The sequence below is a fragment of the Ictidomys tridecemlineatus genome, unplaced genomic scaffold (assembly GCF_052094955.1).
Source record: "Ictidomys tridecemlineatus isolate mIctTri1 unplaced genomic scaffold, mIctTri1.hap1 Scaffold_40, whole genome shotgun sequence".
Lineage (NCBI taxonomy): Eukaryota > Metazoa > Chordata > Mammalia > Rodentia > Sciuridae > Ictidomys > Ictidomys tridecemlineatus.
In genome coordinates, this window is record NW_027522604.1 from 595,507 (window position 1) to 622,174 (window position 26,668).

Sequence of the window (26,668 nt, forward strand, 5' to 3'; positions counted from 1 at the left end):
AAAGCAACAAGAAGTTAGATATTTTAATCCAAGATAAATGCTGAAATGGGAACAAAACTTTTTTTTAAAATTCATGATGTTATACTCTTAAATTATATGCTTTACTGCTATATCAACTGCTAAAACATATGTTGCTTTAAATACTGATTTCCTATCTACTACAGAGTAGTTTGGAGACAATAATCAAATATGTGAATAAGGAAGAAAATTTGTAAAGTTTTTGCAAAACAGAATGAAAATTTAAAATGCAATAAAATATCAAGAGAACTATCAAGAAATTGGAGGCAGATACAACAAATCTTTTCTTTCCTCCTCCTCCTCTGCTTTGGCCATGGCCTTTCTTGTTCTCTCCTCTCCCCTCCCCATACACACACACTCAGAATGCTAAGAGCACAGGCCAAAACTCCACATAATATACCATAAATATATTCATTTTTAAAGAAGCATCATTTGCAATTTGTTGGAGAAAGTGTAATTTTTCAACTAGCAGTGCTGGAACAATTAAGTATCTATAAACAAAACACTCCAGACACAGATCTTAAACCTTGGACAAAAATCATATACCAAAATGTAAAATGCAAAACTATAGCATTGCTAGAAGAAACCTCAAGAGAAAATCTATGTGACCTTGAATTTGATAACAAATACTCAAACACAGCATCAAAAGCATAATCTTCAAGAGGAAATGCAATAAGTTGGACTTTATTAAAATTAAAATCTGCTGTGCTCTGTTCAAGAATGACCAGAACAACCAAAATCTCAGAGTAAACATTTGCAAGATACATGTCTGAGAAAGGTCAGGTATCTGAAATATAAAAAGAATTCTGAAAACTCAAAATAGTAGAACAAACACTCCAATTTAAAAATATGCAAAATATATTAACAGACACCTGACCAAAGATGCTGATGATAGATGGATGAAAAAAGAGAGAGAGATCAATAGGAAATAAGCATACATTGAGATGCTTAATCTCATTTATCATTTGTCATTAGGGAAATGCAAATTCAAACAATAATTATAGACCACCATGTAACTATTAGACTGGCTAAAATAAAAAAAAAACAAAAACCCAGAATTTGCTGGCCAGGGTGTTTAACAACAGGAGCTCTCTTATTGGTTGCTGGAAGTGATAAGGCTAAGGGCACCTCCCTTCACAGTGTAAGACATCAGTGGTTTCTTACAAAGCTAAACACAGGCTGATCCCACAATATATCAGTCTTGTGCCAAAATGATGTGAAAAAATTACAAAGGCCCACATAGAAACATGCATGTGGATGTTTATAGCAGCTTTATTCACAATTACCCAAAACTAGAAGTGGTCAACAAGTCCTACAGCAAGTGAATAGACAGACTACATCCTGTAAAGTTCCATCATATGACAGAACATCTGGAAGATGAAAAATTACACAAATAGTAAAAATACTGACATTTTCTCAGAATTTAAATAGGGGAAGGATTGAATAGGAGAGGCATGGGGAATATTTGGAGGCAGTGAATCTATTCTCTGTGATATTGTATGGTAAATAATGGCATTGCACATTTTTTCAAAACCCATAGAACATTATAGGACAAGAGTGAAATTTGATATTGTAATTAAAACAAGAATAATTGAGTTGATCAGAGAATCTGAGGATGGAGTGTAGAATATGAGCAAAAACTCCATTTGTATTAGAAATGTATGAAATGACTTCACTGTATTTGGGTGAAAGACAAGGATGGTGCAGACTCTAGAACCTTGCACATACATGATATTGGTAAGTTTAAAGACCCAAGAGACTAAACATGAGCATTCTTTCCAGGTGACACAGTTGCTTCCCATAAAAGCACAAGTTAGCAATTCCAAAGCCGCTCTCCATGTATACTGGAATTTAACAATTAAGTGAATGGATGGTCAATGGTGAAAAGTATGTAAATGCAATAGTGAAACAAATTAACTAAAAGCAACAGGTCCAATAAATTGATCAATTATTTAAATTAATCAACAAGAAAAAGTTTTGGCAGATCCTTTTAAGAAGGATAAAACATATAATCCACCTTGCTACATATATAAATACATAAACATATTCATACACAGTAGCATAATACACACACACATATATATATATATATGTGTGTGTGTGTGTGTGTGTGTGTGTGTGTGTGTGTGTATAAAATGTGTATTTATATGTATATATAAACATAGTCATACATTGGTGCATATATATTGGGGTACATATATTTGGGAGAGTACTAGGGATTTAATCCAGGGGTGCTTTACTGCAGAGCTATATGCCCAGCCCTTTTTTTATTTTTTATTTTTTTTGTGTGTTATAAGTTCTCAGGAAATTGCTAAAGCTGGTCTGGGATTTGTGATCCTCCTGCCTCAGTCACTAGGATTACAGGCCTCAGTCACCACACCTGGCTATATTTACACATTCACATACACAAACACAAAAAAAAACATATATTTTTTACATACAGAAATCAGATCGACAGAAAGAACTATAAATGATCATTAACAAGGTTATCTTTGGATAAAAATGTATCTTTTAAATTTATTTTTATGTTTTCTTATATTTTCTAAATTATCTCTGGGAGTTAGGTTTGCCTTTCACAAACACAAACAACACACATCTTTTTTCAAAAAGAAAATATGAAACCATGCAACCCAGAGAATGTTTTCAGCAATAATCACCCAGGTAATTGTTTTCTGGGTGATATTTAAAAGTAAGAAATGGGAGAAACCTAAATAGTGCAAAGTGGCAGTGGAATCATTTTCACACTGCTGTCTTGGATAGAAACAGTTTTCCCACCACTGGAGGGGCACCATTCCGGCCCTCCTCCAACACACAGTGGAAGAGCAGCCACAGCCACTGCCACAGCAGGCACGAAGGAACAAATGAAGTCATCTGTCACACAAGTTGATGTCAGAGTTGGGCAGCAGTAAGGTACAGCTGCTCCCAGAGGAACCAGTCTTCAGTAACTGCATCTCCATCAAGGACATAGGAAAAGAGCAAGCCTCATTCCCAGAGGACAAATGGGTAACACAGCACTGGCCAGTCATGAGACACAAACAGCTCTGGACATGGAGGCAGATCTGCACAGGTCTCGAACTCAGCCACTCTGACACAGTGCTCTCAGTGATGGGTGAACACAGTCTTGAGCAGACTGCACACATGTCAAAGTGAGGTAGGAAGAGAAGTACTAGGACTTCTCCCAGAGCTCCGTGGTTAGTGCTCACGCTGACTGGGGTTCTTGCTTGTCACCTGCTGCTGCAGGACTGAATGTTGTCATTCCACTTTTTCATCTGTGAACATCACAGATCTGACCCCAGAGCCTTTTGGTTATAATCCATTTAGACATTTAGACACACAGAGCACTGAAAACGATGCTTGGGACATACCCATGAAAGGCCCAGCAATCACTGAAATCCTATTTACATTTGAATTCTCAATGCAGCCTTTAAACTTGGTCTCACCCCTGTTTCCCTACATACACACTACAACAGTCCAGAGATACCTATATATGGTTTTTAAATGAGAAAGCATGCTGGGTTTCATACTTTTTTATACAGGATGCAATCGAAAGAGTTTGGAGATTGCAAACTACAGAGGTTAAGGGACTTTTTTTTCAAAAATCCCTTCACCAGGAGAATCTGGAAAATTAAGCCCTCTCCATTATACTTTGATAGTCTCTGTTACTTTTAAAATGCATTAGCTTATATAAATCATGAAGATTGTAACTATTAAGTGTGGATTTTATCACTTTTAAAAAGCTCACAGCTGATGTTATAAAATATGTCTTTTAAACCTCTTCCAAACTTAGAAGGTCAGTTTTCCTTACAGAAAGATTTCAAACACTATGCATTGACTTCCCCAGAGATTAGTCTAAATTCATCCCCATCACCACCACCACCAGCTCAAGTGTGGCCTGGGCTCAGTGAGGCACTTCCAAGGAAAACAGTATAAGGAAGAAAGAGGAACTTTACACCAGAGCAACCTGGCAAACAAAATCAACGTCACCAGCCATGGGATAATGTTGGAATCATATAACCTCGACATGGTATGGGGAGGGCACTTCAACTCTGTGCAACATCCCAGCCCAAATCAAACAATCCAGAAAGAGCAAAGAAGCTCAAATTAAGGGAAATTCTTCAAAACATCTGACTGATATTCCTCAAAACTATCATGAAGCTGGATACAGTGGCACAAGCCTGTAATCCCAGCGGGGATCCCAAAGCTAAGACAGGAAGATCTCAAGTTCAAGGCCAGTCTCAACAACTTAGTCAGGCTCTAAGCAACTTAGTGGGACCCTGTCTCAAAATGAACAATTAAAAGGACTAGAGAGCCAAGCACAGTGGCCCAAGCTTGTAATTCCGGCAACTAAGGAGACTGAGGCCAGGAGGATTGCAAGTTTATGGCCATCTTGGGCAACTTAGCGAGACCCTGCCTCAAAATAAAAAATTAAAAGGACCGGGGATATGGCTCAGTAGTAACACTTCTACTAACAAAACAAAACAAACAACCTAACTATCATGAAAAACAAACAAACAAAAAAATGTCTGAAAAACCACCCACACTAAAGAAACATCCTGATGGAAGGTAGCATGGTGTCCTGGTTGAATCCTGGACCAGGACAAGGGGCATGAGTGGGAACTGGGTTCAATCTGAATGAAGGCTAGAGATCACTTAATAGCAGTGGACCAAAATCAGACTCCTGGCTGTGACAAAGTCAACTGTGATGTCAACATGATAGGTGGCAGGAACACTCTTAACTCTGCAACTTCTGAAAATCTAAAATTATTCTCAGGTACAAAAGTTTATATTAAAAATGATTTCAGTTGGGTGCAGTGAGACATACCTGTAATCCCAGTGGCTCAGGAGGCTGAGGCAGAAGGATCGCAAGTTCAAAGATGGCCTCAGCAATGGTGAGGCACTAAGAAACTCAGTGAGATCCTGTCTCTAATGTCTGTAAATAAAATACAAAATAGGGTTGGGGATGTGACTCAGTGGTCCAGTGCCCCTGAGTTCAATCCTCAGTATCAAAAGTGATTTTAAATGTTCTAAAAAACCACCTAGACCTGAATAATACTCAGTATCTAGACCAGGTTTTGACTGCCTGTCCTTGGGATAAACCATCAAACAAGCTATGTTTAAATTTGGGCAAAAGTTAGATGATTAACATTAAGGTGACCTGTTTATGCCTAAATTTACTTTAGGTATACTCTGCAATCTAGCTTGAATAAAAGTTTTTTAAAATTTAGTATTAAATTCAATTAGCCAAGTGTGATATTCTAAAGCACTCTGGGACCTTTGGTGATAAATTATGATTTCTATTGATTTTCCAGCTTTCAGCATTATGTCATGATTTTCCAGTCTTTATGCCCCTTTGATTTTATTGTAAACTAGCATCTGCTTTCTAAGATATGCATCCATCCAAGTGGCCCATTTAAAAGTAAATGAGGAAAGTGAGGCATGTCCAGAGGTATTGGCCTGCAGTAGAAAAGGCAGAGTTCCAAGAGTTGTAGAAAATTTTCACAACACTCTAAATGTTATTTGAATATTGTCCATTAATAGTTATATTTAAATGCCTGATATACTGTAACACCTGCAACGCTTTTAAGAAAAAATAATGTTTTTTTAATTAGAAAAGTTTAAACTGTTGGTCGGGAAATAAGACTTCAGGGTGACTCAACTCACCTACCTAGATTTAAGAGGGCTGCCCCATGCTAAAGAACAGTAATAACCGCATCCCTCTGCCACTGATTCTCCTCATCAACTGTGTTTCAGTACAGCGGTGGGGTTTTGTTCTTCTTTCTCTGCTGGCAGATATACGCAGGGCATAAAACCAGTATTACAGCTACAATGAAATCTTTTTACAGTCAAGTTAGCTGGAATGGTTTAGAGTAGGGGAGAGGGACCTGCAAGCTCTTTTTGCAGAGCATACTCTTGTATTCAGTGGCTGTTCTCATCCTGCAACACTCTGGGGGGAGCTTATTGGATTTACATGACGCAAGAAAGGTCACATTATTTTTGTTTTTATAAATAGAATTCAGTCTAAGTACAAGCATCTGTGATTGGGCTGGTATACACTTCAGACAATGAGCCATAAACAGTTCAGATTCAAGCCTGAGAAACAATTTTTTGTCTTAATCAACCCTAGTCATTGCTCTTTTTGCTCCTCTGTCTAGATCAGCATGATCTGTTATAACAGGCAGCTCTGCTGTACTAGAGCTAAGCAGAGGGACCTAAGTTAGGTGTGTCCACAGACAGTCTCCATGGGGGTTCTCACAAGTCCATTGGCACCATGCAGGATAGGGGCCTGGGCAGCAGTGTGCCACAGCTGGCCTGCACAGCTTTCAAGGGTGAACTGTTCAACTTTCTAGAATTTTGCAGGTTCCTTTTTAAAAATACCCATTACTCAAACTTAAATAGTGTGAGCTTTTAAAAAAATCATGATAAAAGCAAAAAATAGTAAGTAGCTCATTGCTTCCTAAATATTACATCTTACAATTATTTACACTGAGCTTATTTATTCCTATTTTTTTCTGTTTAATAGGAATACTAAATGTTGGCGGCAACTTCATATCCCTTCCATTCAGTGCCATTACATTGGTGGCTTGCAGTGAGATGGTAGAAGTCTTTATACCACAGAAATTGACAAATGCTACAAGTCATGTCTTGATATATTACCCTGTGGTATGGATTTTTAGACTTAAGAATGGGATAAGAAATGTATGGACCTGCATATTAAATTACAAATGTACCATGTTTCTAGACATCACATGACAAATACAAAACACAAACAAACCATAAAACAAATTACTCCTCTAACTTTCAAAACTATCGTCTGATTGTGCAAATTGTCCATCATTAATAAATGATGGATATTATATGTCTTTGATTTTTTTTATTCCATCACGAGAAAAAGCCTATTAATATTCTACATTTCTTAGTCAATTGTAACCATTTGGTGGTCACAGATGCAAGAGTTCAGCAAAAATCAAAGAAAATATTCTGTGATAATTAACTATAAGGAATTCACAGTTAAAATTATTGTACTTTAACCATTAATACGTTAGGTGCCATCCATCTTTGATATCAATAAAATTTATAATAATCTCACCTACCCATACATTAGCAAACATTGCTTTTCAAAGATCCAAAAGTTAAAGATGGACCTGTACACCACTGGGCGTCAGGTACTATAACATAAAAGAACAACGAAAGTCCTTCTGTCCTCTCTGCCCTCAGTGATATGGAATTTTCTCATCTTAAGTTACACCTTAACACATTAATTTGGAATTAAAACCTTAATTTCTGTGTTCTTCTACCCATGTCCACCTCAAGGAAAAAGTCTATCTCCTTCAAGTCTGTATAAAGACTCATTCTGCATAATGTTCTTTACCAGGACCTTATATACAAACCCTGGCATGGCTGTGGGTAAATATGAATGCTCAAACTTAACTGGCTGCTTTGATTATTTTTTTTAATTTTGAATTTTTCATCTTAACTGATTTCACTATATAATATATTAAAGACTTTTCTAATCTCAATTTCTTGATTTTTTTCAGCAGAGTTAGCTTGTTCAAAAAATTTTGAAGGCGTGGTTATTTTACCTCTGTTATTCAATACCCTTCCTTCCCTTTTTCTTAAGGACCCATTGACTTGTTAATATCTTAATTAAATGCTTGAAATTGCAATGCATGTTTCCTGGATGCCTAAACAGATTGAACTGTGAGAAAATGGAGTTCCAGTTATCAAATATTAATCCATATAGTGTAGGGAGATAATGATTTTTATTGAGTTATTGCTGGGTAAATCTCAATAGTTAAATTTACATTTGCATTGCTGACTGCACAAAGCAATAGTTTTCAATGGGATGGGATGGGTTTTGAATTCCAAAGAACATTTGGAGCTCTGGAGATAGTTTTGGTTGTCACACCATGGGCTGGCTACTGACAGCTAATGGAAAGAAGCTACTAAACATTCTGCAATGTACAGGACAGCCCCCACAGCAAAGAATGATTTGCCCAAAATGTCAATATTGATGGGAACTAAATCCTGAAGTAGAGGAGTGAATATGTGCTCTCACATACAAAATAGTATGTGTTCGTAATTTTTTTTTTTCCCATTCACTGTTCCATTTTGGCTCTCCACTCTCATTTCCTGGACTATGCAACATCACACAAAGATTTATCCTCCTGAGGTGGCCTTCTGGACACATGCTTCTTTAGAACAACTTTGGCAAGATGAACCCTGCTTCATAGAGATCACTCATTAACTCTGAAATTCTATCCATATGCACCTAATATCAACTGTTAAGAAATAAAAATTAGAGTTTTTGAAAAATGTTACTGGGTGCCTATTATGGTTTGAATGATTGTACCCTCTCCAAAATTCATGCCAAAATTTTATCCCCAATGCATAGTATTAAAGGCTGGGGTCTTTAAGAAGTGATTACATTATGAGGGTCTTCCCTCTTGAATAAGATTAGCACATTTATGAAAGGGGTAGAAGCTGAAGCGAATACTCTCTTGCCTTTTTGCCTTTGGTCATGTGAAAGGTACCATGTTGCAAATTTAGACACCAATTCCAATGCCTTGAAGTCCTCAGCCTCTAGAACCCTAACAAGTAAGTTTGTATTCTTTGCTATAACAACAAAGAATACTCTATATCAAAATTGCAAACTAAACCATCAACAAAGGTTGACATTAAAATCATTCCTTTTATAGGCTTGTTGTAAATGTACTCAAAGCAAGGATCCCTAAACAGATGCTAGTAGGACACCTGAACAATAGTACTGTCAAAACCAGCAGACCTCCAGTATTGTTGAAATAATCCCAGAGTGTGTGTATAATGAGATAGATTAAAAAAAAATTTCTAGAATATGGTTATTAGGAACACCAGTACTAAAATTCTGCAATGTAAGTCAATTTTCTGAAAATTTAAATTAGACCAATATTTTGGAAGTCCTGCATGTAAAATCAACCAGATCCACCCAGTGTTTGTTTGTTTTGCATGGTTCAACTAGTACATCTGTCTTGGAATTCCATTTCATTCAGGATATAGATATTTATATAGAAATTTCTGAATGTAGCATTTCTGAAGGTAGATATTTTATGATACTGAAACAATCCATTTATTCCCCTAATTAAAAGAGCATAGTAAACCAATAGTATAAATAATATTTTTTAAAATTAGCTGGGTGCAGAGACACATGCCTGTAATCCCAGCTCTCAGGAGGTTGAGGCAAGAGGATCATGAGTTCAAAGCTAGCCTCAGCAACTTAACCAGGCCCTAAGCAATTTAGTAAGACCCTGGCTCAAAAAATATATTAAATAGAGGTCTGGAGATGTGGCTCAGTTGTTAAGCCCATCTGAGTTCAATCCTCCACACCAAAAAACATAAGATGAAAATTAGCTGATATTGTAATTTTGTGGGTTAGCCTCTGTGTCCTCTATTCTGTATCATTGATCTACTAGTCTGTTTTGGTGCCAATACCATGCTGTTTTTGTTACTATTGCTCTGTAGTATAATTTAAGGTCTGGTATAGTGATGCCACCTGCTTCACTCTTCCTACTAAGGATTGCTTTAGCCATTCTGGGTCTCTTATTTTTCCAGATGTATTTCATGATTGCTTTTTCTATTTCTATGAGGAATGCCATTGGGATTTTGATCAGAATTGCATTAATCTTTATGGTGCTTTTGGTAGTATGGTCATTTTGATAATATCCAAGAGCAAGTTAGATCTTTCCATCTTCTAAGGTCTTCTTTGATTTTTTTCTTTAGGGTTCTGTAATTTTCATTGTATAGATCTTTCACCTCTTTTGTTATGTTGATTCCCAAATACTTTTTATTTTGAGGCTATTGTAAATCAGGTAGTTTTCCTCATTTCCTTCTCAGAGGATTTGTCACTGATATACAGAAATGCCTTTACTTATGGGTGTTAATTTTATAACCTGCTACTTTTCTGAATTCATTTACTAGTTCTAGAAGTTTTCTGGTGGAGTTTTTTGAGTCTTCTATGTATAGAATCATATTGTCAGCAAATAGTCCTAATTTAAGTTCTTCTTTTCCTATACATATCCTTTAATTTTTTTCATCTGTATAATTTCTCTGGCCAGTGTTTCAAGAACTATGTTAAATAGAAGTGGTTAAAGAGGACATCCCTGCCTTGTTCCAGTTGTTAGAGGAAATCCCTTCAATTTTTCTCCATTTGGACTGATGTTGGCCAAAAAAACAAATAACCCAATCAATAAATGGGCCAAGGACCTGAATAGACACTTCTCAGAAGATGATATTCAATAAATCATCAAATATATAAAAAAGTTCAACATCTCTAGCAATTACAGAAATGCAAGTCAAAACTACTCTAAGATACCATCTCACTCCAGTCAGAATGGCAGCTATTAAGAATACAAACAACAATAAGTGTTGGCGAGGATGTGGGGGAAAAGGTACACTCATACATTGCTGGTGGGACTGCAAATTGGTGCAGCCAATATGGAAAGCAGTATGGAGATTCCTTGGAAAACTTGGAATGGAACCACCATTTGACTCAGCTATCCCTCTCCTGAGTCTATATTCAAAGGATTTAAAAACAGCATAGTACTGGGACACAGCCACATTAATGTTTATAGCAGTACAATTCATAATAGCTAAACTGTGGAACAAACCTAAATGCCCTTCAGTAGATGAATGGATTTTAAAAATGTGGCATGTATACACAATGGAATATTACTCAACAATAAAAGAGAATAAAATCAGGATATTTGCAGGTAAATGGGTGCAGTTGGAGAAGATAATGCTAAGTGAAGTTAACCAATCCCTAAAAAACAAATGGTGAATGTTTTCTCTGATATAAGGTGATTGACTCATAGTGAGATAGGGAGAGGGAGTACCGAAGGAATAGACGAACTCTAGATAGGCAGAGGAGTGGGAGGGGAAGGAAAGGGGCAGGGGGTTAACAATGATGATGGAATGTGATAGATATCATTATCCAAAGTACATGTATGAAGACATGAATTGGTGTGAACTTTATGTACAAACAGAGACATGAAAAATTGTGTTCTATGTGTGTAATAATAATTGTGATGCATACCATTCTCATGTATTTAAAACATAAAAGCAAAATTAGCTGATATTGATGGAAACATAACTATAATTTTAGGCCTCCATTTCTTAGAAGTGAATAAAACTTTATGTACCAGGATATGTGAACCTAATCTAACTGGGTGTACACTGTCATCTCATCTTTTGATGGTGAATCAAGAACAGAGGCAGGTTATGAGAGTTTGTGTGCATGCATATTTGTGTTTCCTGCCACATGAATGACTGCGCTTTCTTCACATGATTCCAAGCTCATTAACTCTGATTTTCTCATTCATCTCAAATTGCTATGTTTATTATAATGGATTAACCCAGCTGAGGTATTCCACTGTTTCCATGGGGAAACAGTCCCTGATCTTTGTGACTGTCATGTGGCAAAGTAGAAGTTGCAGGCTGTAAAATTCAATTTCTGAATCAGTGTATATCATCAGACGGCTGAGCTGTATAAACAAAGCTGATTGAAACAATACCAGTCATGCTCTCAAACTGTTTATTTAGACAAGATCAATTCAGATGCATTGTGTGTTAAGAATGGTTAGACAAGTATTGCTTCTTCAAAGTCTCTATTTAGCAACAAAAGAATTACGCAGACAAGGGTAGAAACTATTTCTCATCACCAAATCTTATCACTATGCATTAGCAGGATACCACAGCTGAGCAGTAGCAAGTTCTGTTTTGTGCCATAGCTGAATTAATTTTTTTAATATTCAAATTTGATTTTTCATTACAGGTTCCACAATGTGGTTCCACAATGTGGACCTTGCCCTCTCCAATGCACTCATATTAAGTTCTTTCAAATAGCTTAGATGCCTGTAACTTCAGAGAGACTGTTTCAAGTTTAATATCCTTGGGAAATTATTTGAATGAATAAGACCAGACATTAATTTCTCTCTAAAAGTGTTGAATTTTTTGAGCCAACCTTTAATTTGTAAATATTTATACCCTCGTTTCATCAGACAGATAATAAATACAAGATGAGAACTAACTCCTGTCTCTCCTTCCTGTTATATACTCTGAATATAGATGCTAGCACAGATAGTGGGTTTGTAACAAAGACTTTGAAAAGCAAGATCAAAATTACACTATTTTAAAAGAGCTTCAATCATAGAGGACTGGTGTATGATAAATGAATTGTTTTGGAGGGTGTAAGAAGCACAACGAATTCCATTTGCATATGTTGCTTCTGGACTTCAAAGCAGGGATGTTATCAGCTGTCAATCAACAGGATTATTGAATCCTTAATATCTGCTTAGGAAACTGCCAGATCCTGGGCAGAATTCGGGGACAATAAAAACTCACAAAGAGTTCATAAGCTGGTGACAGATAAAATGCATTTAAAAAGTCAATAAATAAAGCTGCCTATGATCAGGTGGTCAGCAATGGAGCTGATCCCCCCTGGTTGCTATAGTTTGTGAAGGTCCTAAAATAACTGAATATGTGGAGTCAGCAAGAAACCTGGGTAATTGTATCAATAACTTGGCATCAGGCAAGTTAAGGACTGGGTTGCACCTGGTACCAGTGAGATGCCGACATCATTCCTCTCTGCAGACGGCAATAGTGATTCTCAGAAAGCTCAAGTCACAGGTCAATTCCCATAGAATTTACATTTTTCTCTTCTTTTCAACCTACTTTTTACTTCGCATTTTTTCTTTTCTTCTTCCTCATCATCTGTTTCCTTCTCTTGATCTCCCTCTTTCTCTCTACTTTTCTCCTTTTTCTCGCTTTACCTAACAGAGGGAGGGAGAGAGAGAGAGAAGAGAGAGAGAGAGAGAGAGAGAGAGAGAGAGAGAGAGAATGAATGTATTCATGTGTGTCCATCTATCTGTCTGTCTGTACTGGGTCCTCCTTTTCTCTATTTCTTCTAAGTAAGTAAAAAAAAACATCTTTTCCTGGCATAATTAAACATGAGAGCAAAGGAGAATGAGTTCAAGGCACCCAAAGTGAGTTTATCATCTTCCTATTATCAACAATGTTTCCCCGGTATGCCACTGTCCCATTTGGTCCTGGGATCTCCATCTTCTCACCACACAGAAAGAAATAAAGAACTTTTTAAAAAAATTGACATCATATCACTTAGAGATAGATGCATGTTCAAATGCCTGCCAGTTTTTAAATCAGAGAAATCATTAATAAAAAGTGAAACTCTCGAGTGTGTGTATATCATGAAAATCTTTCTTTGAACTTGAAAGAACCAGGGGAAAAAGTCATACAATTCTTATTTGAAACTTTTCAAGCAAAATATCCTAAATTACATGCTTGCAATTCATTAAGAGGAAACTAACTCAAAGGATAGACTAGTTTTACATAATTCATTTAATTATATATGCAAGTTTTATTTGTTTATGCCATGATAAACATCTTTTTTCAAAAGAAATGAATTAAAAAGGAGCCATTATTTGCATTATATCTAATTTTTAATCTATTGTTACCCAAGAGTTAATATTTCCATTTCTCATATTCAATTCAAACAGATAGGCAAAGGCCTTGCTATAAAGCATACTCAAAGATTAAGAAAAGTCCCTGCAAATATCAGATCAATTATGAGAACAGTAGTCTGACTAGATGTCATTTGAATTGCATTATTATTCACCAAAGGATATTTTGAGCAAATATTTGCAATAGGGTCGGAAACGATTAGAATTGCTACAGACTGACACTGCTTGAGCAAGCTCTGATGATTCTGGGAGAACTTTCTAGCTCACATTAGAGTTACCACAGTCAAAGCTAATCCTGGAATATCAACACATACAACCCTTGAAAGATCAAGACTTTAGATCACATTTATATTATTTTTTGACCATGGTACTAATGAACATTTCTTAATAAAAGGTTTTACCTGTAGGCACAAATCTTTTAAAACAAAAACATAATAATTTTCAGTCATGTTTAGAATTCGCTTGCAACCCAAATTTTGGAGCTATTACCCATGAAAACACCTGCCCCTGTATTCTAAATCAGAGAATGTAACATGTTTTCTCCTTCTTCTGAGCCTACCTCCTTACTTCTTATTATTTTTTTTCTTTCATTCTTCCTCATCATCAGTTCCCTTCCATCAACCAGCAAAACTTTATTGAGATCCAGGCAGGAAGACAATGTTGAGGACAGAGCACTATTTTCCTGACCCAGGGAGCAAACTTATCTGACAACAACCTCAGCCCAGAGCGAGGAAGAGTGGCAAGACTCCGAAAGGAAAAAGAAAAAGGAGGAGGATCCAGACAAAATGAAATTATGTGAGTCCCAGAAGAACACTGAGCCTGGATCTTCTTTTAATGTTATGTGTGATCATTAATTCCCCTTTTTGGCCATTCCAAGTTGTGTTTCTGTCACTGGCAATTGAATCCTAATTAATAAAGCATTTTGCTCCTATCAGATATTTTCATGTGAGTGTTTCATTTATTAATTTCATAAAAATACTCCATGTCCCTAATATATTATAGGCTCTCTAGGCAAATAATAAACACTAAGATATGGCCTCAGCTGGGAACACAAACAAATTCTTATTCCCAACACATTAAATGCTATAAATAACTCTAGATTCATGTAAGGAGGAACTCTACTACAAATAATTATATTATACTATGAATTTTCCCTTATATTCAGTAAATTAGTGCTTTGAAGTTAAGAGATTGAATACACATAAAATGGGGGAAAAGAGAGACTATGCAAATGGACAACAGTCTGGTCATATATAAAAACCAGTCTCACACACAACCTGCAATAATCAGCCCAAGCAGGCAAATAGTAACCTTTATAATTAGCCCCCAATAGTCAGCACTTGATTAATAACGAACACCTTCCCCAGAATTTATCTGCTGCTTCCAACTTATGAACAACCAGGGAAAGTCATATAGGTAACCCAATCACGTAAGATGCTCAACTGCTCTTCAGCCACCTGCTGGGTCCTTTCACCAAGATTCTCCCATCAGACCCTTCTCTCTGCCCACCCCCACCCCCTGCCTGCCTTACATTTTCTGCCAGAATACGAGAGCTGATGGCTGGTTCTTGCTATAACAAGCTCTGAATAAACAGCCTTTGCTTATTCTCATTTCAAGCATCTTCATTTATTTTCCCAAAGTAAAAATGGAACAAAGAAATCCTAATAATCCTAACCTACCTGCTGACCTTCACAGGGAAATGTACCCCATCAACACCAGGGAAAGTGGCTCCTTAAGCTCACATTTTATTTCCATTCATTTTAGAACTTAATCAGACAACATCTATGGCTTGGAATTTGCTTTCCATATCTAAGTATATCTAAAGTTCCTTTTTCTCATTTATAGTCCTTTGAATGTCTTCTGTACCATTAAAAGAAAATTTTCAAAATGAGGTAAAATCATGAACCTCATACTGATATAAAATTAATCCAGGTTAAAGATTTTATTTAATATTCATTGATGAAATGGGGGGACCAAGCAAGTGTGATAACCTGGTTCAATGGAGGACTCAAAGAAGCACAAATATGTGGTGTAAAATGCTCAGATGAATATGCAAATGGGCGGTAAAACTTGCTTTTGTTGGGCAAAAGGGAGCAGAACTCAATTACATGTCTAGATATAAGAATCATTTTGCATTTCTGGCAGGTATCTACAACTTACAGAATGGTGGAATAGCTCCCATAAAATCAGAAGCAGATAACTCCGAAGGATAATGCCCAATTTTCAACGGAACACAAATTTCTCCAACGGAACTTAGTAAATGATTGTTTTGTGTTCTTTTGCGTGATAGTTGATCTGTTGAGGACATGAAAGGAGACACAGGAGCGACTCAGAGAAATACATTTCATTGTATTCACAGGTCCTAGAGGAAGGTTGCACTCATACCATGCAGGCCCATAAAAAAAAAATGGCAGGGAGGCGGAGGAGAGGAATGAGTGGAGGCGTTTGCCCAGAGCCTTTGCTGGGGTTTCTGTAGGAAAGGCCAGGAAGGCAGGGCCAACTGTTTGGAGTTAGCTACTCAGTATAATTTGAGTAATCTCTAAGCTGCAGATGTGTCATGTCCCCTAACTTCTGGTACTCTGCCTTGGGATGTATAAGACAGGAATTCTGCCTCCTGGGGGCTCAACTCAGCTATAGGAGGTCTGCCCTTAAACTAGTTAGTTAATGTATCAAGACCTGGTCCTGGCTGAGCCCTTATTGTCTCTAAGAATTAACCAGGCTCAGTAGGGGCGGTCACTCCCCAGCCAGAAAGACTTTTAAGATTCTAGAACATCAGAATATACAAAAATACTATCTAAATAAATAAATACATATAACAATCAATATGAATTTTGATGAAAATGATTCAATATTTATTGAGTTCCTGACATTGGCCAGGCCTACTCTAAGCATTTGACAAACATTATCTCATTGAGTTTATGTAGCTACATCATGAGAAAGGACCCATCAACCCACTTCACAGAGGAAGAAATGAAGTCTTAGAAAAGCCCAGGGTCATATAGTGAGGAAATAAAGGTATTAGGAATAAATCCAGAACCCAGTATTAGGACCAAAACTGACCACCAAGCTTGCTTTATCATTTATGCTTAATGAGAGCTTTATTAAGCTCTCATTAAGCATAAAAGACAATGGTACTTGGTAATTCACATATATTCTCTTATAGCTAAGTGCTCCATTTACGAATGTTAACAGCAGAGTCCTCTGAAAGTATTTTCATGATGACTTATGTTACCTTACAAACATGCATACATGTAGCACATACGACTTATTTTAATTTAAAAATGCCTCAAATGGATGTAGTGGGGATCCTATAATCCCAGATACTCAGGAAGCTAAGGCAGGAGGATTGCAAGATGGAGGCCAACATCGGTGTCTTAGTTAGACACTATCTCAACAGTCTAAAAAGGGCTGGGAATGTAGCTCAACAATAACATGTTCATGGGTTTGATCCCCTGTGACTAAAAAAAAAAAAAAAAAAAAAAAAAAAAAAACTTAGATTCTTAAGGGAAAGGAATTGATGCTGCTGATTAAATAGTGATTTCTAAAGACCCAAAACAAGATTTTCCTTGATTCCCTCCTTTCCTCCCATCCTTGAGCAGTCAACTTCCCATCTATGAACAGAACAATCCAACTCCCGGCAACTACCACTGCCATCAAGTCTGCTGTCACAATCAAATTCTAGCAGAACTGAAGAATTTTTGCCCTTTCGCAGCAGGTTGTGATGGCTTCTGACTTCCATTTGGCTCCGACTTTGAGAAAACCTTCGGGAGCAAACATACATAATTTGCCTAATCAGGCACAGAAAGGTGGCTTAGTAAACCAAAGGCTGGACTTAATGGATTAAGCATCTGGCTTACGGAGACTTAAATCAGACTTAATGATATTGCGAGTCTCTAGAGCCACCGGTTCAGATCCTGACTAAAGCTTTAACTCCTCCTCAGAAAATGCCAGCAATTTTGCTTTTTTTCTGTAGATTAAGAGTAAACCTTGGAAAAGTATTCTCCTGTTCCCTATTCATACACTGAAGATGACTTTCCCAATGGCAAGCGGCTTCCCTCTAGGAGAGTGGGATTCTGGCTGCAGGGTCCCCTGTGCTAAGGGACAACCTCAGGAACACTGGACTTGGGGCTTTTTTTTCCCACCTCATTTTTTTCGTCCCCTGCAAGCCTTTGCTCAAATGTCATCTTCATAATGAAGCTTTTACTTAAAACCTTTTAAAATTGCTAGCACATTGTTTTCCTATATATTTTAATCTCTGCTTTTGCCTTCACTGTGTTTACGACCATTAAAATATTACATATTCGAGAGGCTGGGGTTGGGGCTCAGTGGTAGAGCACTTGCCTAGCATGTGTGAGGCTCTGAGTTTGATCCCCAGCACCACATAAAAATAAACAAATAAAATAAAGGTATTATTTCCATCTACAACTAAAAAAAATTTTTTTTAAATATTACATATATGATGTCTCCCATCAAGAGTAGACAGTGAGCAGGAGGACCATGGGTGCTTAGCTCTCCCAGAATCCAGAACCCAGAGCAAGGGCTGCATGCAATGAAGCCTATATATTCTCCTGCTGGGTGGGGGATGAATCTCCATGAGTGGCTCCATTCATGGCCCAATTGCTCAAAACCAAACACTTGCTTCTTCCTTTCCCTTGCACTCCACATCTGATTCATCGGCAAATGTTGAATTACACAAATATATTTATCTCCTTAAAATAAGCACATAACATATCCACCAATATTACTCAAATTCAAGAAAACACCATTTTGAACCAAGGCCCCTGCCAAAGTCTCCCACTCACCCCATCTGTTCCCCAAACATAGTTGTATTGATCATTATTAGTACTTATTTTTTAAAAGAGCCATCATCTCATTCCCTTGCTTAATGCCTCCAAAGGGTTTTAAACAAAATGGAAACTGTAGAGTGGTGTGCCCTGCAGGATCCTCTTTCCTCGTTTACCCTCTACCAGACACATTGACCTCTCAGTACTCCCAATATGCAAAGCTCTAACAGCCTCCGCCCTCTGCACATTCTGTACTCTTAGAATATACTGAAAGCCTTGTCCACTTTTGATCTTTCTATGCTAGATTAAGATGTGACCTCCTCAGAAAGCATACCCCATTCCCCACATTCCCATCTAAGCATCTTCCTCCCCCCAACCAGGTTATTGTGTTTCCTCCTTGTCTTCATAGCGTAAAGCACGGTTTGTGCGGCTCTCTGTCCTCCCCTTCTCTTCCTCTCTAGGCTGCTAGCTTTGAGACATCCAGACTACAACTCACTCACCTCTGTGTCTTCCTAGCTATTGCATGGCCTCATACACATGGAGTACAGGATCAGTCCATGGGATTCCGAAGGGTATCAGCAGGCCCAAGAGTGAGGCCCAGCACTTGGGCAGAGGTGACTCTCAGGGTCATATGGGTGGAGGCTGCAACATGGGAGTTGCTCTCTAGGTCTCATCTTCATCCCTGACCTAAATCATCATCAAATCAACCTTACCACTGACCTGACTGTAAATCCCACCCCTGGTCTCCTTACACACCACCTAAAGTGAGTTTTTATCTTATATTCCAGGGCCAGAGTCCCAATATAACTAATCTGGTCCAGCAAGCAGGTTCACTCAATGTCTGTCCTGGGCAAAAACAGATTCTGTTGAGAATAAAAAGCAAATGTTTCTGTCATCCCAACTGATTTATTATTCTGTAATGAAACTGAATTGCATCGTGATCATATTGCAATATGTTTTAGTATTGGTGGATTAGGAATCAGCTGTCTCATGTAAGTAAGTATAAGGATGATCAAATGTATTGAGAAATTGAGTTCAAGCTCCTTGGGGTGTCAGACCTATGACCTAAGGTGAACCTGGATCTACGTCAGCTAATTTCTGTACTAAATAGTTCTATACAAGTTTATCATAATGCACAAATAGCAATAGATTGGAGGTGGGAGAATAATTAAATTAGCAATAATGTTCAAATGTAGGTAATGGCTACATAGGGAAGATTAGTTGTTTCTTTAAGTCTATCCCTACCTCACGCTAGCTTCTCTCAAAGTTATGCTTAGCTGTGTTGCTGCCATCGCTCCACTAATTGTTCCATAAATGCCACGTTAAATGTAAGTGCTCAGACAGACAGCATAACTTAGTTATGCAGAGTCAGTGGCCAGAGGACAGCGGGTGAGCTATGAAACAATAAGAAACATGCATATTGGCCTCTGGTTTAGTTCCCAGCACAGAGCTTCTACACTCCATGTCACTTCATCAGTGACAGGAACATCTGACATGGAGCTCCCAAATCCCTTGGAAATTCCTGAGTGCTAGAAGTATCTTTTGAGATAATGTTGGTGTGCTCTTAAATGGGGGTTGGTCAGCAGAAAGACCAACCCATGATTAGAAGATTGGAACTTTCCATTCCACTCTCTTTCCATCCTCTCAGAAGAGGAGAGTAGCTGGAGATGGAGTTTGCAATCAATCATGCCAATGTGATAAATGCTCCATAAAAATCTTTGAATTACAGAATTTGGAGAGCTTCCAGGTAGGAGAACACATGCACATGCTGAGACAGTGCACTCCAAACCCATGGGGACAGAAGGTCTTTTTTTTTGAAATCCTTCCAGACCTTGGTCTATGTATTTCTTTAAACATTTATCGGTAACCTTTTATAATATCTTTTACCAATTTATTAAACTGATAAATAATGTTTCCCTCAGTTTTGCAAACCATCTTAGCAAATTAATCAAACCCAAGAAGGGGGTCATGGGAAAACTCAAGCTAGCTCATCAGAAATACAAGTGAGGGGCTGGGGTTGTGACTCAGTGATAGAGCATTTGCCTATCATGTGTGAGGCACTGGGTTTGATTTTCAGCATGGCATATATATAAATAAATAAATGTCCATCAACAACTAAAATAAAAATAAGTACTGAGTAGTATATGAGAGTAGGAAAAAGGAAGTATGTTTTTCACTAGAAAAAAAAATCCCATATAGATTTCAGAAATAAATTACTTTTCAAAGTAAACTTTGAAAAAAACATAGATTTATAATTAAATTCAGTTAAGGGGCAGGGAGAATGGGAGATTTGATAATGTATCTAGGGAAAATAAATCTATGTGGATAACTGCATAGAAAATAGGAGTCAGCCAGGTAGCTCAGTCCTGTATACACTATTGTTTGGCCTCTGCTGAGGACCCCCTAGGCTGCAGGGCTACATGGCAGAAAAACAGGAAAGAAAATGGCATCAGGTTGTCTTGCTTTAGAACAGCCCACTCACACATTACCAGTGTGGTCCCAAGACAGATAACTGCTTCAGGACAGCATTATTCCCTTAAAAAGTGTGGTGTCTTCATGGCCTAATGACCTCCCATTAGGTTCCACCTTGTAAAGTGTCCACAAGCTTCACATATCCATGCTGGGGACCAAGTGTCCAATGTGAATTTTTGGAAGACACTCAAATTCAGGCAAAGAAGAATGGGGCAAGAAAGAAAGTTCCAGCCAGGAAGACCTACAGTAAGAGAAAGACTAGGGTGAAGGTTCATTGTGCTTCTGGAGAACTGGAAGAGCTGCCCCTTGCTGCCAAAGAGATAACATAGGACATCATGGGAGATAAATCAGAGTCATGGAGCAGGGAGATTTGGGAACCAACTCAAGTAACGGAAATGAAAGGACCTCAGGACTCTAATCATCCAGCATTTTGCTCAGACATGAGGTCCCTCTAATCATTGTAGTAACACTGTCCTGCTATTAGCCTCTGAACCTACAGCCTGTCAGCCGCTCCAAGCCCAGCCTCTGAATTCCTACCTGCCTTCAATGCTGGGGGGGGGGGCTAGGAGCTGTCCAGGGAAATCTAACCCTGTCTACATTCCCCTCCTCACATTGGAAGCACTTAGCTGAAAGAACTCATGAATTCAAACTCCACTCCTGGTGTGATGTGGAAGCATTGTTCTGCTTTTTTCTAAACTTCTATTTCTTCCTAGGTGAAATTAGTATAAATAATCTTTCTTCATTATGTCACCATGGCAAAAAGCTGGAATAATAATAGGAGAGTGCTTCCATAAATGACAAGTATCAGTCAGCCTACATTCTTTCTGTTACTACTGTTTTCATACATCAAAACAGCCACAGGAGTCATGGATTTAATTCCAGGAGCAGAATAAAATAAATGAATTTAAAGTTACTCTTAAAACAGCAAAACCGTGTGTGTGTGTGCGTGTGTATGTGTGTGTGTACGTGCGCGTGCATGAGTGTGTATCTAAAAATTAAGTCAACCAGCTCACTTAGCCCAAACCAAAAGTTAAATGGTAAATAAATATTATTCACTATATATGGAATCCATGAGTCATTTTTCAGTTTAATTAAAATATCAAAAAATAGTATTCTCAATTACTGTGTCCTATTTGCTCTCAATTATCTTTCATTTTATGTAAAGAATCATTACTTTGTCTTGAATAATTGCCTCAGATCTTGCTAATGTGAAGATAGAGTACAGTATTCTGGAAGTGTCTCTGGCTTCTATTCCCCAGGAGTTCAACAGTACTCATGTACGTTAAACCAACCCAGACCCGTCCAATGATTGTTTCTCATTCAGTAAATTTATTTCTGCCTGCATTTCTACTTAAGTGTAGCTTCCTACTGCTTCATTAACTACCACAGCTGTGCTATTGCCCAAGTACATTGACTTAAAGGAAGAATCTATGAAAAAATTGAGCAGTTTCTGGTCGGGTTAGAAGCTATTACCTCTGGAATTCACCCATTCATTTGTTCCTTTATGTTATGCCACAAAATTACATAAGTGAGAATGGCTTTGCTTTCTAAGTCTCCAAAAGTGGACCCTGAGATAAAAGGACGTAGATACAGGCAGGTGATTTGGAAGGTGAGCCAAAGAAGTACGCAAGAGACCAGAAAGTAAAGAATGCAGATCAGGGAGAAAAACAAATGGAAGAAGCAGAAGGCAGTGAGCAAGGCCCAGCTGTGAACACCTGCAGCTAAGCTGCCCAGAGGAATCATAGAGTAACCTTACAGTCATCCTGGGGGATGACTCTCCCACCCCATACACTCTCTCTTATCTCCATTGACTGCTGCCCCCAAGGACTCACACTTCATTGGCATTTCTAGTGGTTCCTATTTCTGGCACAGCAAAGACCCACAATGCTGGAGAAACCAGAGAGTGGTGTTTGCATGTGTTGGGGACTGAGGCTACTCTCCACTGTGGCTGCCAAGGAACTTAGGTGAGCAGCTGTGGGGAGGACATCTGCTACAACATAGCAACAGTACAACCAGCCAAGGCAGGCACACATCTAAATGTTTTAAATGCATGACACAGAATGCCCCACAATCTAAGTTTCTGTTACATTATTTAATGTGCCAAGCCCTGGTCTAGGCACTTAGAATACAGAACTGAGCCAGGCATGATGATGCACACCTGTAATCCCAGTGACTCAGGAGACTGAGGCAGGAGTCCTAATCACAAGTTCAAGACCAGCCTCAGCAACTTAGCAAGGCCCTAAATAAGTTAGTGAGATCCTATCTCAAAATAAAAAATTAAAAGGGCTGAGGATGCAGCTCAGTAGTTGAGGACTCCTGGGTTCTGTCCCCAGTACAGAAAGAAAGAAAGAAATACAGAACAGAAAGTAGCCTTGTCCCTGGTCTACTTGAGCACACAGCAATGACTGCTTTTCAGAGAGCAGTGTCCACATATTCATATACTCACTGTAATTCTAGAAGGATACTCTTAGAATTTAGGATTTTTCGGATATTCAATTAAATATTATTTTTTACCATATTATGTTGCACAATAGATTCAAAGTTCAAATAAAGAATAAGAAGGATGGGAGACTGTGTATTCTTCCTTCTTATGCATCAAGAGAAGAGCAAAGAAAACACTTATGAATTTCCAGACCTCCTGTGTCCCACTTGCAATGTTTCAGAATGCAAAAGGCACATTTTGGGTATTCTCTCCTAGATAGGAGAGAATCAGAATCCTTTAAAAGTATACTCTGAATTTCTCTTCTAGGAAACAGGTTTCCCTAATTCTGTTGTGTATTATCTTTAGACTTATAACCCTGGAAATATGATGGGAAGAGAAAAGCAAAACAAACACACAAGGCTCTCACTTCTCTCTGACACCTGCTGTCTTTTGTGAGGCTTCGTATCTGATCAGAATTAATGTGGCAGTTGGAGCCAAATGAATAGTGACTGCTACCTTCCCGGAATGATTTCAGGTTATTTTGCATCTCCAGCCATACATTAGGAAGAATAGAATAGGAAGCACTCACAGAGAATAATCAATTATGGAAACTGACAAGCTGGGGAAGCCATAACTGCTATCTAATAGACCCTAAGTCCATTCATTTGCAGACTTCAGCTTATGGTTAAAACATAACCACTGAATGCTTTCCAGACTCCCCAGTATAATAGTCTATGTGCATCAGACTTCAACTGCCTTCAAAATCAACATTTTCCTGAAATTCAAAGTCATGTCTTCTAATTTTTGAGTTATAATTTTCGGTCCTCTCTTCAGCAAGAAAACCATGTCTGTTTATCTGGGGTAAGCTACCCACTGGAAGAATTAATCAAACATGTTGAGAAAGACCTAAAAAGCAGATATGTTATTTTCAATTCCTATGAAGATCTTTCTATATGAATTTTATTTTGATTTTCAGATACCCATTATGTTTGTTCTTGATTTCTGATACTTCATTGATCTCTAGGTATCTTTTAAGCAGCACCCTATGGGTTTTCTGATTAGAAACAAAGCACATCTTTTAGTTATCTACTAATTACCCTCTTGTGAAATTGGCTGTTCATACACATTAACTTTTTCAGAATAGCTTAAAGGGTGAAGTGGCCAATGTATGCATAAAGGGAAGCTCATAGGATCTGTTAATGAGCCAAGTGGTTCAAGTGCTTTAACTGAAAAAAAAAGGCTGATATTAAGGTTTTAAATGAAATCCTTGGAGTAGGAGTTAAATTCCCCCCCAAAATCTGACTTTAAAATTAAAGAAAATGTTCTTCATATGCCTTTGCCAATCTGAAACAAAGAAACATCATTTAGAGTTCATGATGAGGGACTATCATATTGTTAGTGTTTGAAGTTTGTTGTTTTCTTTTTAAAATCGGGAAAAATAAAAATACAAACTAGTACAATTATTTTTCATTAATATTAGACTTATCTTTATGCATATATTCCAGACAAATATTCTTTAAGAATTTCTGTCCTTCATCCCACCCTATTCCTCTTCTTATCAATATCCAATTGGACAGGAAGAAAAGATGTCAAATTCATTTTAGCAACTGGATCTTCTTTGCTGAACAGTTACTGGCATATTGGATGAACTAGTAAAAAAGGCCATTTTAATACAGTTCACTGAGGCCTCTATTTTATGTTTAAGTAACCAAAAGAAAATAAGTTAGCTGTCCCCATTTCATCTTCAGTTACTCTTTACAGATAAATTATCTTTATAGATAATTATCCCTACACATTACACAGTCAATATTTAAATATAAGGTGTGTATACAGATATAAGACATGCTTGTCTCTAGTTTGGAACATCCAAGATAGATGGATTCAAAAGCCCATGTGTTGGAGGTTTGTTCCCCAGGGCAGAACTACCAGAAGGTGGAAACTTCAAAAGGTGGGCCTAGTGGGAGGTCCTTGGTCATGGAGGGCATACCCCAAACTGGGTGGTGGGACCCTAGGCTCTTCCTCATTTTCTGTTTGGCTTTTCAGCCATAAGGTTAGCATTGTGCTCAGCCATGAGATCCCTCCATGGTGTGCAGCCTAACCACAGCCCCAATCATGAACAGAAACCTCCAAAACTAGGAGCCAAAATCAACTTCTTTTTGCTCATAATTGATTACTTCAGTACCAGTTAGAGTTGACAGGAAGCTGACTGGCTTAGTGTCTGTGTGTCAGTCTATTCTGAATGGACCATGAAAATCTGGGTGATAATCCCCCACTCCCCAGTGCCTGGCAAAGTGCTTGGGTCACTGTGGGTATTGAATAAACACATAAGTTGAATAAATATTGGTTAAAAATTGAGCTTTAATGTACACTTGCCTTCTAAATCCCGGCCGTGGACAACTAATCTCTGTGACTCAGCCTCTTCATCTTGAAAATGAAAGCAGGGTTGACACCTCTCTCATGTTGATGTTTTGAGAATTAGAGGAGCCATTAAATATTCTACACTTAGTAAAGTGCCTACCATATAGTAAGACTTCCGTGATTATTGAATATGGATATTATGACTCTATCATATCATCACTAGAGCTGCTGCACCCTAATTTTCTCTTGGAAGAAATACTTTACTTTTCTTCTGTAGTCCTTGAGTTTAAGTGGGTGCTGTCAGCCTAACTCTTCCTCCAGCTTCAGAGGAGGTGGGAAACTCTCATGTGACTAATATGGGTGCTGTGTCTAACAGCACCAGGATAAGTTGGGTGCATATATTCCCATTTAAGTGAGGCCAATGGAGAGTAAAGCTGACCTTAAGATGCTTGATAATAATGGAAAGACAGAGAGGGTAGGGGGAGGAGAGGGGAGGGGAGGGGAGGGGAGAAAAGAAAGGAAAGGAAGGGACGAGATAAAGGAGGAGGGAAGAAAAGAAAGGAGAGAGGAGAGGGGATAAGATCAATGGCCTTATTTCAGCTCCTGAACCTATCAATATGTCCCCTGAACTTACATCAGCCAATATATTTGTTCAATTTTCTTTTTAAAAATATCCTTAAAAAAGTCCCAGTTTGCTGTCAATTGCAATTAACAAAAAGCTCTAACAAATATTGATTTTTGCAGAAGGAAAATGTTGGATAAATATATGTCCTTGGAGATTCACAGTCCTGAGCTTATATAGCAGCCATCTTGCCCTCGGCAACCCAGCAAAGTCTAGTGGTGGCCACAGATAGGTAAGTTTGCCACGCCCTACTCCCCAGAATAGACTGGGACCTCAGAGGAGTCACCATTGGGAAGGTTGATATTGACTTAGAACATTTTTTTCCAATACCCAAGCTCCATTTCAAGGACAAAAGGGAAAAACTAGACAAAAATGGCTCTATCAGAAAAAGTAAAATCCTTGGTGAACACAGGAAGAAGGTAAGAGATCCACAAGAAAACACAGAAGGTCTAATAGCCCACCGTTTCCCAAACAGAGAACATTT